This window comes from Macaca thibetana, chromosome 17 (assembly GCF_024542745.1).
Source record: "Macaca thibetana thibetana isolate TM-01 chromosome 17, ASM2454274v1, whole genome shotgun sequence".
NCBI classification, from domain to species: Eukaryota; Metazoa; Chordata; class Mammalia; order Primates; family Cercopithecidae; genus Macaca; species Macaca thibetana.
Genome location: NC_065594.1, coordinates 30,033,425 through 30,045,481, shown reverse-complemented (window position 1 = coordinate 30,045,481; position 12,057 = coordinate 30,033,425). Strand labels below are relative to the sequence as shown.

At 38.2% G+C, this 12,057-nt stretch overlaps 1 protein-coding gene and 1 pseudogene across 1 annotated transcript in view; one reads left to right on the top strand and one right to left on the bottom strand.

Annotated features, from left to right (window-relative positions):
- LOC126940470 (peptidyl-prolyl cis-trans isomerase NIMA-interacting 4-like) overlaps positions 1 to 12,057 on the bottom strand; it is a 1,058,238-nt gene that overhangs the window by 601,465 nt on the left and 444,716 nt on the right. The window lies entirely within an intron of this gene.
- LOC126940252 (small nuclear ribonucleoprotein G-like) lies at positions 9,869 to 10,592 on the top strand (annotated as a pseudogene).

Sequence of the window (12,057 nt, the reverse complement as noted above, 5' to 3'; positions counted from 1 at the left end):
CATTAAACATGAAATACTTATGGAAAATTAAATATATACAAAACCTATAGACTGAAAAATACAGAAGACTGCTGAAAGAATTTTAAGAAGGTCTAAATAAATGATGTGATATATCTTATTTATGGTATATCAGACTTTTTGTAAAAACTGACAAACGAATTCTAAAAGAACCAAGGATAGTCAAAATAATTTTGCAAAAGAAACAATTGGAGAAATTACTCTACCTGATTTCAAGAAGCTGTAGTAATCAAGACAGCATGATTTGTCCAAACAATGGGCACAATAAAATAGAATACACAAGTAAACACATACACCTGTGGTAACTGATATTCAGCAATAGTACAAAGATAATTCAATGGGAAAGTATGGTCTTTTCAAAAATGGTACCAAAGCAACTAGAAATCTACATGAAAAAAAATGAACCTCAACCCTCATCTGACACTGTCCATAAAAATTTACTCAAAGTGGATTAAAGACATAAATATGAAAGCTAAAATGATAAAACGTCTGGAAAAAATAGGAGAGAATCTTTGTGGCAGTGGAGTATGCAAAAAAAATATGTTTTTGATAAGATACAAAAAAAGCATGATTCATGCTATGACAGAAATACTGAATAAATATAATAAAATAAAGTAAAATGAAATTTTAAAAGCACAATCCATACAAGAAAATAATGACAAATTTGATCTCATTAAATTTTGTTTTTAATTAGCTCTTCTAATGACTTCTTTTAAAATACAAAAATGCAAGCCACAGACTGGAAAAATACATTTATAACGCATACCTCTGACAAAGGACTTTATTGAGCATATAAAACAAACTTTTACCACTCACAAATAAGAAGAAAAACAGCCCAATTAAATAGGCAAAAGATTTGAACCAACACCTCACAAAGGAAGGCATGGGGAATGGCTGGTAAGTGCATGAAAATCCATCAGGGAAATGCAACTTAATCATCAAGAGAATGTAAATCCAAATCACAATAAGATATAACTTCGAGTCCATTAGAAAGACTAAAATTTAAAAAACTGGCAACCCCAACTGTGGGTAAGGATGTAAAGCCACCACCAATTTCTTATAAAATAAAATGTGCACCCACACTATAGCCCATCAAACTTACTCATAAGTATTTATTACCCAAGGGAAATAAAAATATATGTTCACAAAACACCATTACAAGAATGTTCATAGCAGCTTTATTTATAATAGGCAAAACCTGGAAATAACCCGAATGTTCATCAGTAGAAGAATTGCTAAATAAATTGTGGTATGTCTTTACAAAAAAATATTACTCAATAATAAAAAAGCATATTCTTCCAATGTATGCAACCATGTGGATGAATCTCAACAACATTATGCTGAGTGAAAGAAGCCAGATACAAAAAATACACACTGCATGATCCTATTTGAAATTTTAGGAAAAACAAACTAATCAATAGTAATGGAAAACAGATGCAGGGTGAAATCAGCTAGGATCTAGCCAGTGTTGTCTTGCTAACTAGTTGCATGAGCTTGAGCAGGTCACTAAAACTTCCCGCTCCCTCGTTTCCGCAAATATAGTAGATAATTAAACAAACCCAGGTCATATGTGCTAGCTGAGATTCAAGGTCTCTTCCAGTACTAAATTCTTGGTCTCTTCTGCATCCAGACCCATGGTGATATAAAAGGAAAAAATGTATTGGTGGTGCTTACATTGAATTCCTAAAACTTAATATAATTGTCATGAAGTGGTTTTGTCAGAGAAGCGAATCATTGTCTAAATAATTTTTCTTTTGCCAGAGAAAGTTAGGAATTAATAATAAAATAGGCCAGAAAAGTGAAGAAAGGGTTGTAACTGGGGTGGCAGGAGGCCTGGGCTTTTGATAGAAAATGCTGAGTACAGGGGGGGTTAGGCTAAGTAGCAGAAAGAAGTAACAGTTGCAAATAAAAAATAAAAAAGAAACACAACATGCAACAAAATGAAGGCCAAAATCACCTTCCTGCTACATACTAGGAAACTGTAAAGTTAGAGCCATAAATAAACACACAATAATGTGTTTATTTCCCTAGTAACACATTATTCAAAAGCTAAAATAACAGTCAAACAAATAGACCCAAAAAATGCATTTGAATGGGCATTTCATTTGGGTCTTCTAGAAGGGACACCTTGCCTGTTTCACAACAATACCATAAGGGATGTGCTGTTCTTGTATTTATCCTCCATTTTACAGGTGGTGAAACTGATATACATACCAGTGTATTACCCTTCTGAAAAACAAGACATTTTAAATTTGAAAGCACAGCTGGCCTCATGGTTTTAGATAAAGGATTGGGGGTCTGTAATAACTAACTTGCTGGGTTGTGGTCTGGATTAAATGTGATGGTGTTTGTCAAGGCCCTGGTACATATTCAGTTCTCTATAATGGGCAGTTATTACTGTTAGAAGGAATAATTAATTTTAGTTGGTAAAATTTGTAAGGTGTCTTGGAGGATGCAGGATTATAAAGATCTTGGTGGCAAGACCACTCAAGACAAAGGAAATCGTTTCAGCCAAGTTAATCGTATGATGGTGGAGGGCATATTCTGGGAATGTGAAATATGGAGATGGCACTAGGTTTGAGGATTTCAGAAGAGATGAGGGCAGACAGCTTGGTTGGTGCTACAAATTGTGGATAGCTTGTTGACATGTAACAGCAGGAGGCCTAAAAACTTGGATCTATGGTTGTGGGGCAGTGGTGGTTCCTGGGTTTGGCATAATCTGATTGGTGATTTAGGGGAAGAACTCTGGTGATAGTTAGTATAAAGGATGGGCCGAAGTGGGGAACAGAGAGAGGAACTAGTTGGGATGTTCTAGCAGGATTTGAGTTGAAATTTAATGAAGGTCGGACATGGGGATCCAGAGAAACAGAACATTAGGAAGACTGGGAGGCTCAACCAGGATTTGGCAACCAATATTGGGTAGGAGGGGGTGAGAGGGGGATTCTGGAGCTGAAATGTTTCTGAGACTTCAAGTATGACTCACATCTAGAACAGTTATGACTTGAGATCAAGTGCTTCCATAAAGAAAAGGACTAGGTTTGTATGGAAGGATAAGTTCAATTTAGGATGTGCTGAGTCTGAGATGTATACAGAACATTCGATTGGAAATACGGGCCTGAAGCTGGGAGATGAGTCAGCTGGAGGCAGAAGGGGAGTTGTCCCCTAAAAGATCACAGTGAAACTACCCAAGTAGATGAGATCATTGAGAAAGTACATGTAGCATGAGGCAAATACTATCAATATGAGTAAGCATTACAGGGATGTGCATGTGCTTGGGGGACCTTGTAGTGGGAAGGGCATCAAACAAAATTAAAACATCTGCACCTAAGTCCTTCCTGGGCTTTCATATGTATACTCTCATTAATCAATCTTTAACACATAACATTGTGAGGTAGAAAGAAGAGAGAAGAGGGGCAAACCTTTGTGAAGGTCCATATTTTTGAGGTTTAGGAAGAAGAGGAACTAGAAAAAGGTAGAAAGATCAAGCTTTTATAAAGTTGTAGTAAACCTCCAACAGCCAACTTATCAAGATCCTGCCTCCAATATTCTTGAACCCTAAATGAAGATCAGGACTCCTACCTAAAAAGATGTGTGTAACAAGCTAAGGGGATATTTGAAAAGTGCCAAGTACTTGGCATACATGACAAACACTACTTAATCACGGATTGGGCTGGATTTGGTCCAGGAAGACTCAGAGGGAAAACATGTGGGCTGAGTCTTGAAGGACAGCAGGGCTTGGAGGAGTGGAAAGAGCAGAACAATGCAGACCAGGGGGACCCACAGCCCTAAAGGCCAAGAATTTTTCCTTCCTTCCTTCCTTCCTTCCTTCCTTCCTTCCTTCCTTCCTTCCTTCCTTCCTTCCTTCCTTCCTTCCTTCCTTCCTTCCTTTTCTCTCTTTCTCTCTCTCTTTCTTTCTTTTTTTCTGAGATGGAGACTCACTCTGTCACCTAGGCTGGAGTACAGTGGTGCAATCTCAGCTCACTGCAACCTCCGCCTCCTGGGTTCAAGTAATTCTCGTGCCTCAGCCTCCTAAGTAGCTGGGATTACAGGCATGTACCACCATGCCTGGCTAATTTTTGTGTTTTTAGTAGAGACGGGGTTTCACCATGTTGGCTGGGCTGGTCTCGAACTCCTGACCTCATGTGATCCAATCCCCTTGGCCTCTTAGGCGTGAGCCGCTATGTCCCGCCAAGGCCAAGAATTTTCTCTGACCTCATATTTACAACCAATGTGTACCAGAAAGTCACCTACAAACTCACAATGCTTACATCCTGTCTCTATTTTAACTGTAAATTTTCCACTTATTCCCAATGCTACTGGAACATACTTATGTGGTCATCAGATATGACACAACAGTGGCTTTGATTTACCTTTTATACAGGAGCACATTTCAGCTTTTCTTCCAGTTTCCTATTTATTTTCATTCCAATGTTTATTTATATACCTTTGATTTTTAAATGTTAACTTCTAATGTCAAATTCTATGGCATTCTGAATTATTGATATTATGGCTAAAGATTTTAAAAGAACAATTAATTCTCAATTACTTCCACTTTAGTGGTCTGAATGTTGCTCCCCTCTACCTGTGACTTAAGAGGGACCTTGGAGCAAGGTCATGTCCCAGATTGTTGAGGACGTTTGCGGCTCCTTGGCTTCCCAGCTCCTGTTCCTGTTTTTAAGAGCACTGTGAGTTGCTTGTTGGGAACTAATGGCTCCTCATTGTGGCAGTCCCAGTGGGACCACTAGTTAAGGAAACTTGCTTCTTGCCAAGAGAGTTGGCCAATCAAATTTTATTCTAGACGAATGTATCTTGAGCAGGGTAAGTCAAGGACAGTGTAAAAAAAAAAAATTATATATATATATATATATATATATATATTTATGACCAGGATTTCAACAATGATGCTCTGAAGAGATGATCAACCACTTTCTACCCCTTGGATAACCCAGGGCTGCTCTTTCTGAGTCTCACTCTTCAGGTTCTTTTTTCATTCTGGGAGCTATCCCACATCTTTCTTTTCTCTCTTAACTTAGCCAGAGTTAGTTTCCATTGTTTACAAATACCAAAACAAAGCAAAACTCATTCACTAACCTGACCGGAAAATTTAATGTTTTCAATGGTCTGCCAAAGTTCCCCCCATTGATGTGGGAAATCAAGAGTGATAAGGATGGTTAAGAGAGAATAATTGAGATACTGTGACAAATGATACTTTGTTGGTTTCTCTTTCAGTTACTTGAATCACTGTCCACACACCTGCTTGAAGAAGACACTGAAGAGCCATTCTGTCACCCAGGCTGGAGTGCATTCATGATAGGTAGCCTTACTATGTGGTTCTAATCTATATCCTGCTCTGCTCTGCTATCTTTTCCAGGGGATGGTTTGTGCAGAGCATGTAGAGTGGCTCCTGTGTTCTCTGGCTTCCTGGTTGAGTTTTGTCCTCCCTCTGCCTTGAGACAGTAGGATCTGGGTGTGAGTTCCCTTAGCTACCACTTTAAGAGGTTGCTTCCATCTGTCTATGCTTGGTGGTGTACTAGTAAATGTTTAACAACTGGCTTTCTGAAAAAAAAAAAAAAAAAAACCCAAACAAAACAAAAGTTCTGGTTTATAGTATTTGCTGATTACCATGGTACCGTATTCCCACCATGACCTATTTTAGGCTACCAGTGTGACATCATTGAATACAAGTTGGAAACAGATGCAGTCAGCTCTCGTGTGTCCTATGAGGTGGCTCCAGCACATCACTGTGAGTGTGTCTCCCAGCACAACTCCTCTCAAGGTGTCCCTGCGCTCCACGATTCTTTCTCCTTAGAGTGCTAGGAGCTTGCATGATCCCTTTGTGGTCTGCCTAATCCTTGCACATATATTTATAAATTGTCCTTTGTAAGAAAACAAACTGTTCATACACATACACTCACGTGTGCATGAGAAAGTTCACAAATTACCCTAATTTGAAAGTGCCATCACATGGTGGTGGTAACCAGCCTTCAAGGTGGCCCCTAGTGATATCTTTCCTGGTACTCACGAACTTGTGTAGTCCTCTCCCATGATGTATCAGACTTGGTCAATGTGACCAGTAGAATGTGGCAGAAGTCATGATGTGTTACTTCTGAGATTAGATCCTAAAAATCACTGCAGCTTCCTTCTCATTCACATTCTCTCTCTCTCTCTCTCTCTTTCTCTCTCTCTCTCTCTCTCTTTTTCTTGCCCCTTCTCTCTCCCCACTCCCCACCATCACCTCCCTGTCTCAGAGTCTCTCTGGAATTCTCACTTTGGGGAAGCCAGCTTCTGTGTCAAGCAGTCCCATGGAGAGACCCACAGGGTAAGGAACTAAGGTCTGCAACAACCATGTGAGTGAGACTGAAAGCAGCTCCTCCAGCCCTAGTCCAAACTTAGATGACTACAACACCTGCCAACAGCCTGACGGCAACCTCTTGAAAGACTGAGCTAGAACTAGGTAAGCTGCTCCCAGTTTCTTGACCTTTGAAGACACTGTGTGAGATAATAAATGTTGTTTGAAGTTGCTACATTTGGAGTAATTTGTTACACAGCAATAGAAAACTAACACAGGCACCCTGACTGATGCACTCTGTCTTAGCCTTCATATCTAGACACTCATCTCCTAAGCAAGACTCATCTGTTCACTTCTCCTCTTCTCTGCTGCTGGCATCCTTGTCCAAGACTGAACTGCTGCTGCAACTAACTGACTTCCTCACTGACCACATTCTAGCTCCAGTGATCTGTGGAAATCTGTTGCTGACATTCTTCTTATTAAAACCCTTTCCTGGCAACATACTGCCTTCCTCCCTTCTCTTTCCTTTCCTCTCCTCTCCTCTCCTCTCTTTTCTTCTCTTTTCTCTTTTCTTTTTTCTTTTTTTCTTTTCTTTTCTTTTCTTTTCTTTTCTTTTCTTTTCTTTGATGGAGTCCCACTCTATTGCCTAGGCTGGAGTACAGTGGCGCCATCTCGGCTCACTGCAAGCTCCGCCTCCCGGGTTCACGGCATTCTCCTGCCTCAGCCTCCCAAGTAGCTGGGACTACGGGTGCCCACCACCACGCCTGGATAATTTTTTGTATTTTTAGTAGAGACGGGGTTTCACTGTCTCTACTAAGATAGCCAGGATGGTCTCTATCTGACCTAATGATCTGCCTGCCTTGGCCTCCCAAAGTGCTGGGATTACAGGCATGAGCCATTGCGCCCAGCAACATATTGCTTTTAAAAGTAAGATGAAAATCTTTATATTGCTCGTGTGCCTCTGGTGACCATAGTTTTCTTGTCTCCTCCATTTGTCTTGGGTCGCCCTTACGTACTCATGCTCACCTGCCGACTATGCTTCCGCTTTACTAGTCTACTTTCCATCCTTCTATCTACCAAGGTTCTTCCTTGAATCAAGCACTGTAGGCACACAGCTTAAAACACCCTTTCCCTGCAAGCTTTTCCTACCTGCTATCGGCTCAAATCATCTTCCAAGTCTCAGCTTAAATGTCACCTTCTCAGGAAGCCTTGCCTGGCCTCCACTAAGACAGGGTTAAGTCCACCACATTTTACTTTCAAAGCAATCTTATTCAATATTCAACCAAATTTATTGGACCTCTAACAGTCACTGTCTAGAAGTTTGGAATAGATCACATAATATGCCTTTGCCTGTGGTGTGTAGGACAATTTTAATCCAAATAATGATTTGTTTTACTAACTAATTAATGCCTCTCTTCATTGTTAGATTGTAAACTCCATGTGGACAGCAATCATTGTCTGCTTGTTTCTCAATGTCTGGCTCAGAGTAGGTGTTCAATTAATATTTGTTGAAGAAATGAAATAGTGAGCTTTCAAGTTAGACAGATCTGAATTTGAGTACTTGATCTATTACTTACAAATAGTGTGACTTGGGCACAGTTTCCTCATCGATAAAATGTGAATAATGACAGTATCTACCTCTTAGTGATGGAGTGAAGATTGAATCTCATCATCCATGCAATGTGCTTAGAACAGTGCCTGATACTTAATAAGTGCTTATGCAAAGGAACAATTTATGATTGAAAATGAATTATGTACTGCATTCATGTCACAGAGCTCCATTTGAGACTTTGTCCGTATATTGTAATCTCATTTTCCCAAGTCATTATTTTTCCCCAGAATTTATCATTTTGGTGTTGTTGCTCAGCTAAATGTACTCACTTCCATTCTTTCAGAATTTCTTTGACAATTTGAACAGATGCAACATTTATTTTTTGCTATAAATTTCCCCACTTAGAGGAAAGATTTGTAACATACATGTACATTTGGGAAAAATGGAAAATCCTACACACCCTTCAGAAAGATTTGGTGTCAAGGAATTAACAGCAATAAACAGTAGTAGCTGTATCTAACAAACATGGCAGATATAAATCAAAGTGAAAGAAAAATAGGAAGTCACATGACTACAGTGTTTGATTATCCTGATCAGGATTATTTATAGCAAATCTTGGCTTGCATTTTTTTGAAGGTATTAATTGCATAGACGAAATAACTTAAAATATACCCATCAAACTGTCAGTGGCAGGAGGCTTTATGTTTTAGTTTGTTTGGTGAGAATCCTTTATGAGAACGTATCACGTGTGTACACACACACACACACACACACACAGATATGATTTAATGAATAATAAATGTATCCTACCTCAGAAAGAAGAAGAGAAAGTTGAGGGAGGTTAAGCTGGGCTTCAGCTTGGTTTCTCACATAAATTTTATCAGCTATAAAAGCTATTTTTAATGTGAAGAGGAAAGTGAGGAGCAGCAAGAAGAGGGAAAATTGGAAAAAGGGAGGCTGGCTACCCAGACATATTTTTACTATGTGGCTTTGTTGTTACTTAAAATCTTACAAATTTCTAAAATGTTGAATGTTGTTCATCAAATACGTACAGATTGCCTTCTCTGTGTAAGTCCCTGCTATATGTGGCCTCCTGTCTAATGGGACAGATCAGACAAGCAGCAGATACTGTAACACCTATTAGAAGGGGTTAGGTGCTGTAGCAGGAATGCATATCAACTGAGGGCTAGAAAGGCCAGAGAAAGCAGAAATCACATCAAGGGAGGCACATAACATTCTGGGAAGAGGTCACAGAAGATGAGGCTGAGAACAGTCTATTGTAGTAGAGCAGAAAGTCAATACCATGGCAGAGGTGGAGAGGACAGTGTACCATGAAGTAGTGAGGAACTCAAGGAAGCTAATAGAGATTAATGGAAATATGTTGTGTAAAAAAGGGAAGAGAGAATAGTAGATTGAATGGATGTCGGGGCTGAAAAAAAATTTTCATTTTGTTTTTAAAATACAGGAGACCCAAGTAGAATTTTGGGCAATGAGAAAGAGTAAATATGTAATAAAGAATAGGCAAATTATGGAAAAATGTTCCATACAAGGCATGAAAGACTGTGATGGACATAAGTGAATTTGTTAAGAGTTGGAAAAATATGGACATTTCTTGACAATAGAGGGTCATCATAAGTATCATCTTAAATGGTGAAAATAGGCAATTGTAGAGATGGAAAAGACAAATACAAAAAGATAGTCTTAATATCTAAGCAAACAAACAAAAAACTGGGAGGTGAGATCATCTTTTGGGAATGTGGGAATGGGGATGGGGTTTAAGAATATATAAAGTTTTTGTTCAGCTGCTATGGGGAATTTGAGAAGCAGACAAAAAATATGAATACAAGAGTTGGCAAGCAATAGTGAGTAACTCAGATATGGAATGATCCAATCAACACTTTTTTTGTGACTTCCTGCAGCAACATTTGATAGAGTAGGAGTATATGTGACAGAATGACAGGAAGGGGAATTCTGTTTCAAGACCTCTGTGAGTCCATGGAGTAGACACTATGAGCAAAGATTACCTTTCCATGTTGAAATTATTTATGGGCAAAACGTTATCACTGAAATTAAATGGTGGCAGACATGTCCAAGGAATATTGTGGGGGATTCCATCCCTTCATCAATCTTGTGATAGATGAATGTGTAGAGATGGCAGCTGGTGGGCAACAGAGCAATAATGGAGTGGTGGTAATACAAGGAAATGGTGTCATCTTGTTAGAAACCTTGGAACAAGGATATATAATGACTGTGTTCAGGAGAGACATTTATGTCCCCTCTCCAAAGGGCCTGTTTTACTGTGATGTAAATATTGGGTCATGTGTATTTTCATATAAAACTTTTTGTAAGTAAACTTTTGTAACAGTCAAAAACAAAACAAAACAAAAAAAGAAAGACAGTAAGGCATCCTAAGTTGGGGACTGAAAAGGGAAGTATGAATGTAAAATTCAGGGAGATTCTAGCAATCTTCAGAATGGGGCAGCTTGCCTTAGGAAGAAGTTAATCTGCTGTCACTGGAGGGATTTAAGCAAGGCTGGGTGACCACTGCGGGCTGTTGCTTAGGATTCTTGAGTACTGAATGAGTGGTTGGACAACAGGACTTTCTACCCTTTTTATTCTTACATTTTGTGATTCCAGAGTAACATGAAGAGCCTCAATGGATTAGCTGAGCCTGTGGAAGAGGAAAGCAAGCAAGTTCTCAAGCCAAGACTCCCCTCCAAACCTACTGAATGAAATAACGCTGGGAGCAAGACTTTGGCATGCATGTTAAAACTTCCACATTTGATTTTGCCGCATAGCCAAGATTGAGAACCACAGATATGTAAAATGCTAAGTGTTATCCCAGGCCCTTTACAATGTCTGTCTGGTTTAATTCCATGTGTTTAAATATGAGGTCAAATGTAAGTAATTTTTGGAAGATCTGCCATTTTGGATTTTTCATTCCACTGTTTTTTCTCTGAGTATGGATAATTGAGAACTACTCACTCGGAGAAGTGAAGAGCATGTGAAATAACATAATATGTCATTATTCACAATTAATAAATAGATATATATACTCAGGTAATCAATATATTGAAATTTATTGCTTAATCAAACTGTTTAAACCATCTTAGAATATCTGTAGGCCACAGAACAGAGCACGAAATCAGTTTCTATTAAGACAGAATTAAAAATGTCAATGAAAAAAAAGCAATGCATCAAAGATTCATTATTGCTTACCATAGCAATTCTATTTCATTTTACAGTGAAAGTAAAATTAAGGCAGTGAAAATGAGATTGAAACATTAAGGAAAGACTATGAGTTTTTATTTTTATGGAGAGTTTAGAAAAGATTATAAATTTACCACAAGGAAAATGAGAACATTAACACAGGCCAGTGACAAGATTTCAAGAAACTTATTTTTAAAAATAAAAAGAGATGATGTCTTTTCCATCAAAATTACTGAATTATATGGCTAGGGCTTAAAATTCTTAAAATTCATTATTTTTAAAAAGGAGCATGAAGTCAGGGTATAAATGTAAATTCAGTAGTTTTTAATATTATCATTCATGGTGTGCTATAGTAGAATAATATTTTTAAGCTCATTAAAGCTATTGTAGTTAATTATAATTTTAATAATTATTCATAATATACTTAAAATATGTTACTTGATGATTTCTTCTTTAAAAAGTTTACTAAAATGACTTTATAGTACTTGTGTGTGTCAGTCAGGGTTTAATCAGAGAAGCCAACCAATAGGATATATATATATTGAGATTTATTACAATGAATTGGCTTACATGATTACAGTGGCTGGCTAGACAAGTGTGAAATTTATAGGGCAGGCTGTCAGAAAGATGCAGGCAGTCCATAAGCAGAATTTCTTCTTCTTCTGGGAAATCTTGGCTCTGCTGCTCACACTTTTCAACTGACTGACTCACAACCAGACTATCTAAGATATTCTCCCTCACTTAAAGTCAGCTGTAGATGTTACACATCTACAAAATACCTTCACAGCAAATCCTAGATTCGTGTTTGATTGAATAACTTGGGACAAATGACACATAAAACTGGTCATTACAACTTGGTATTTGATTTAATGTATTGTGATGTTAAGATAATATGTGGCATGTTATGGCATTGACTTAAATATAAGTAAGTCAAATCATGTCCTACTAATTCAATGTACTGGAAAGAGGTCTCAACTACATACCCAGA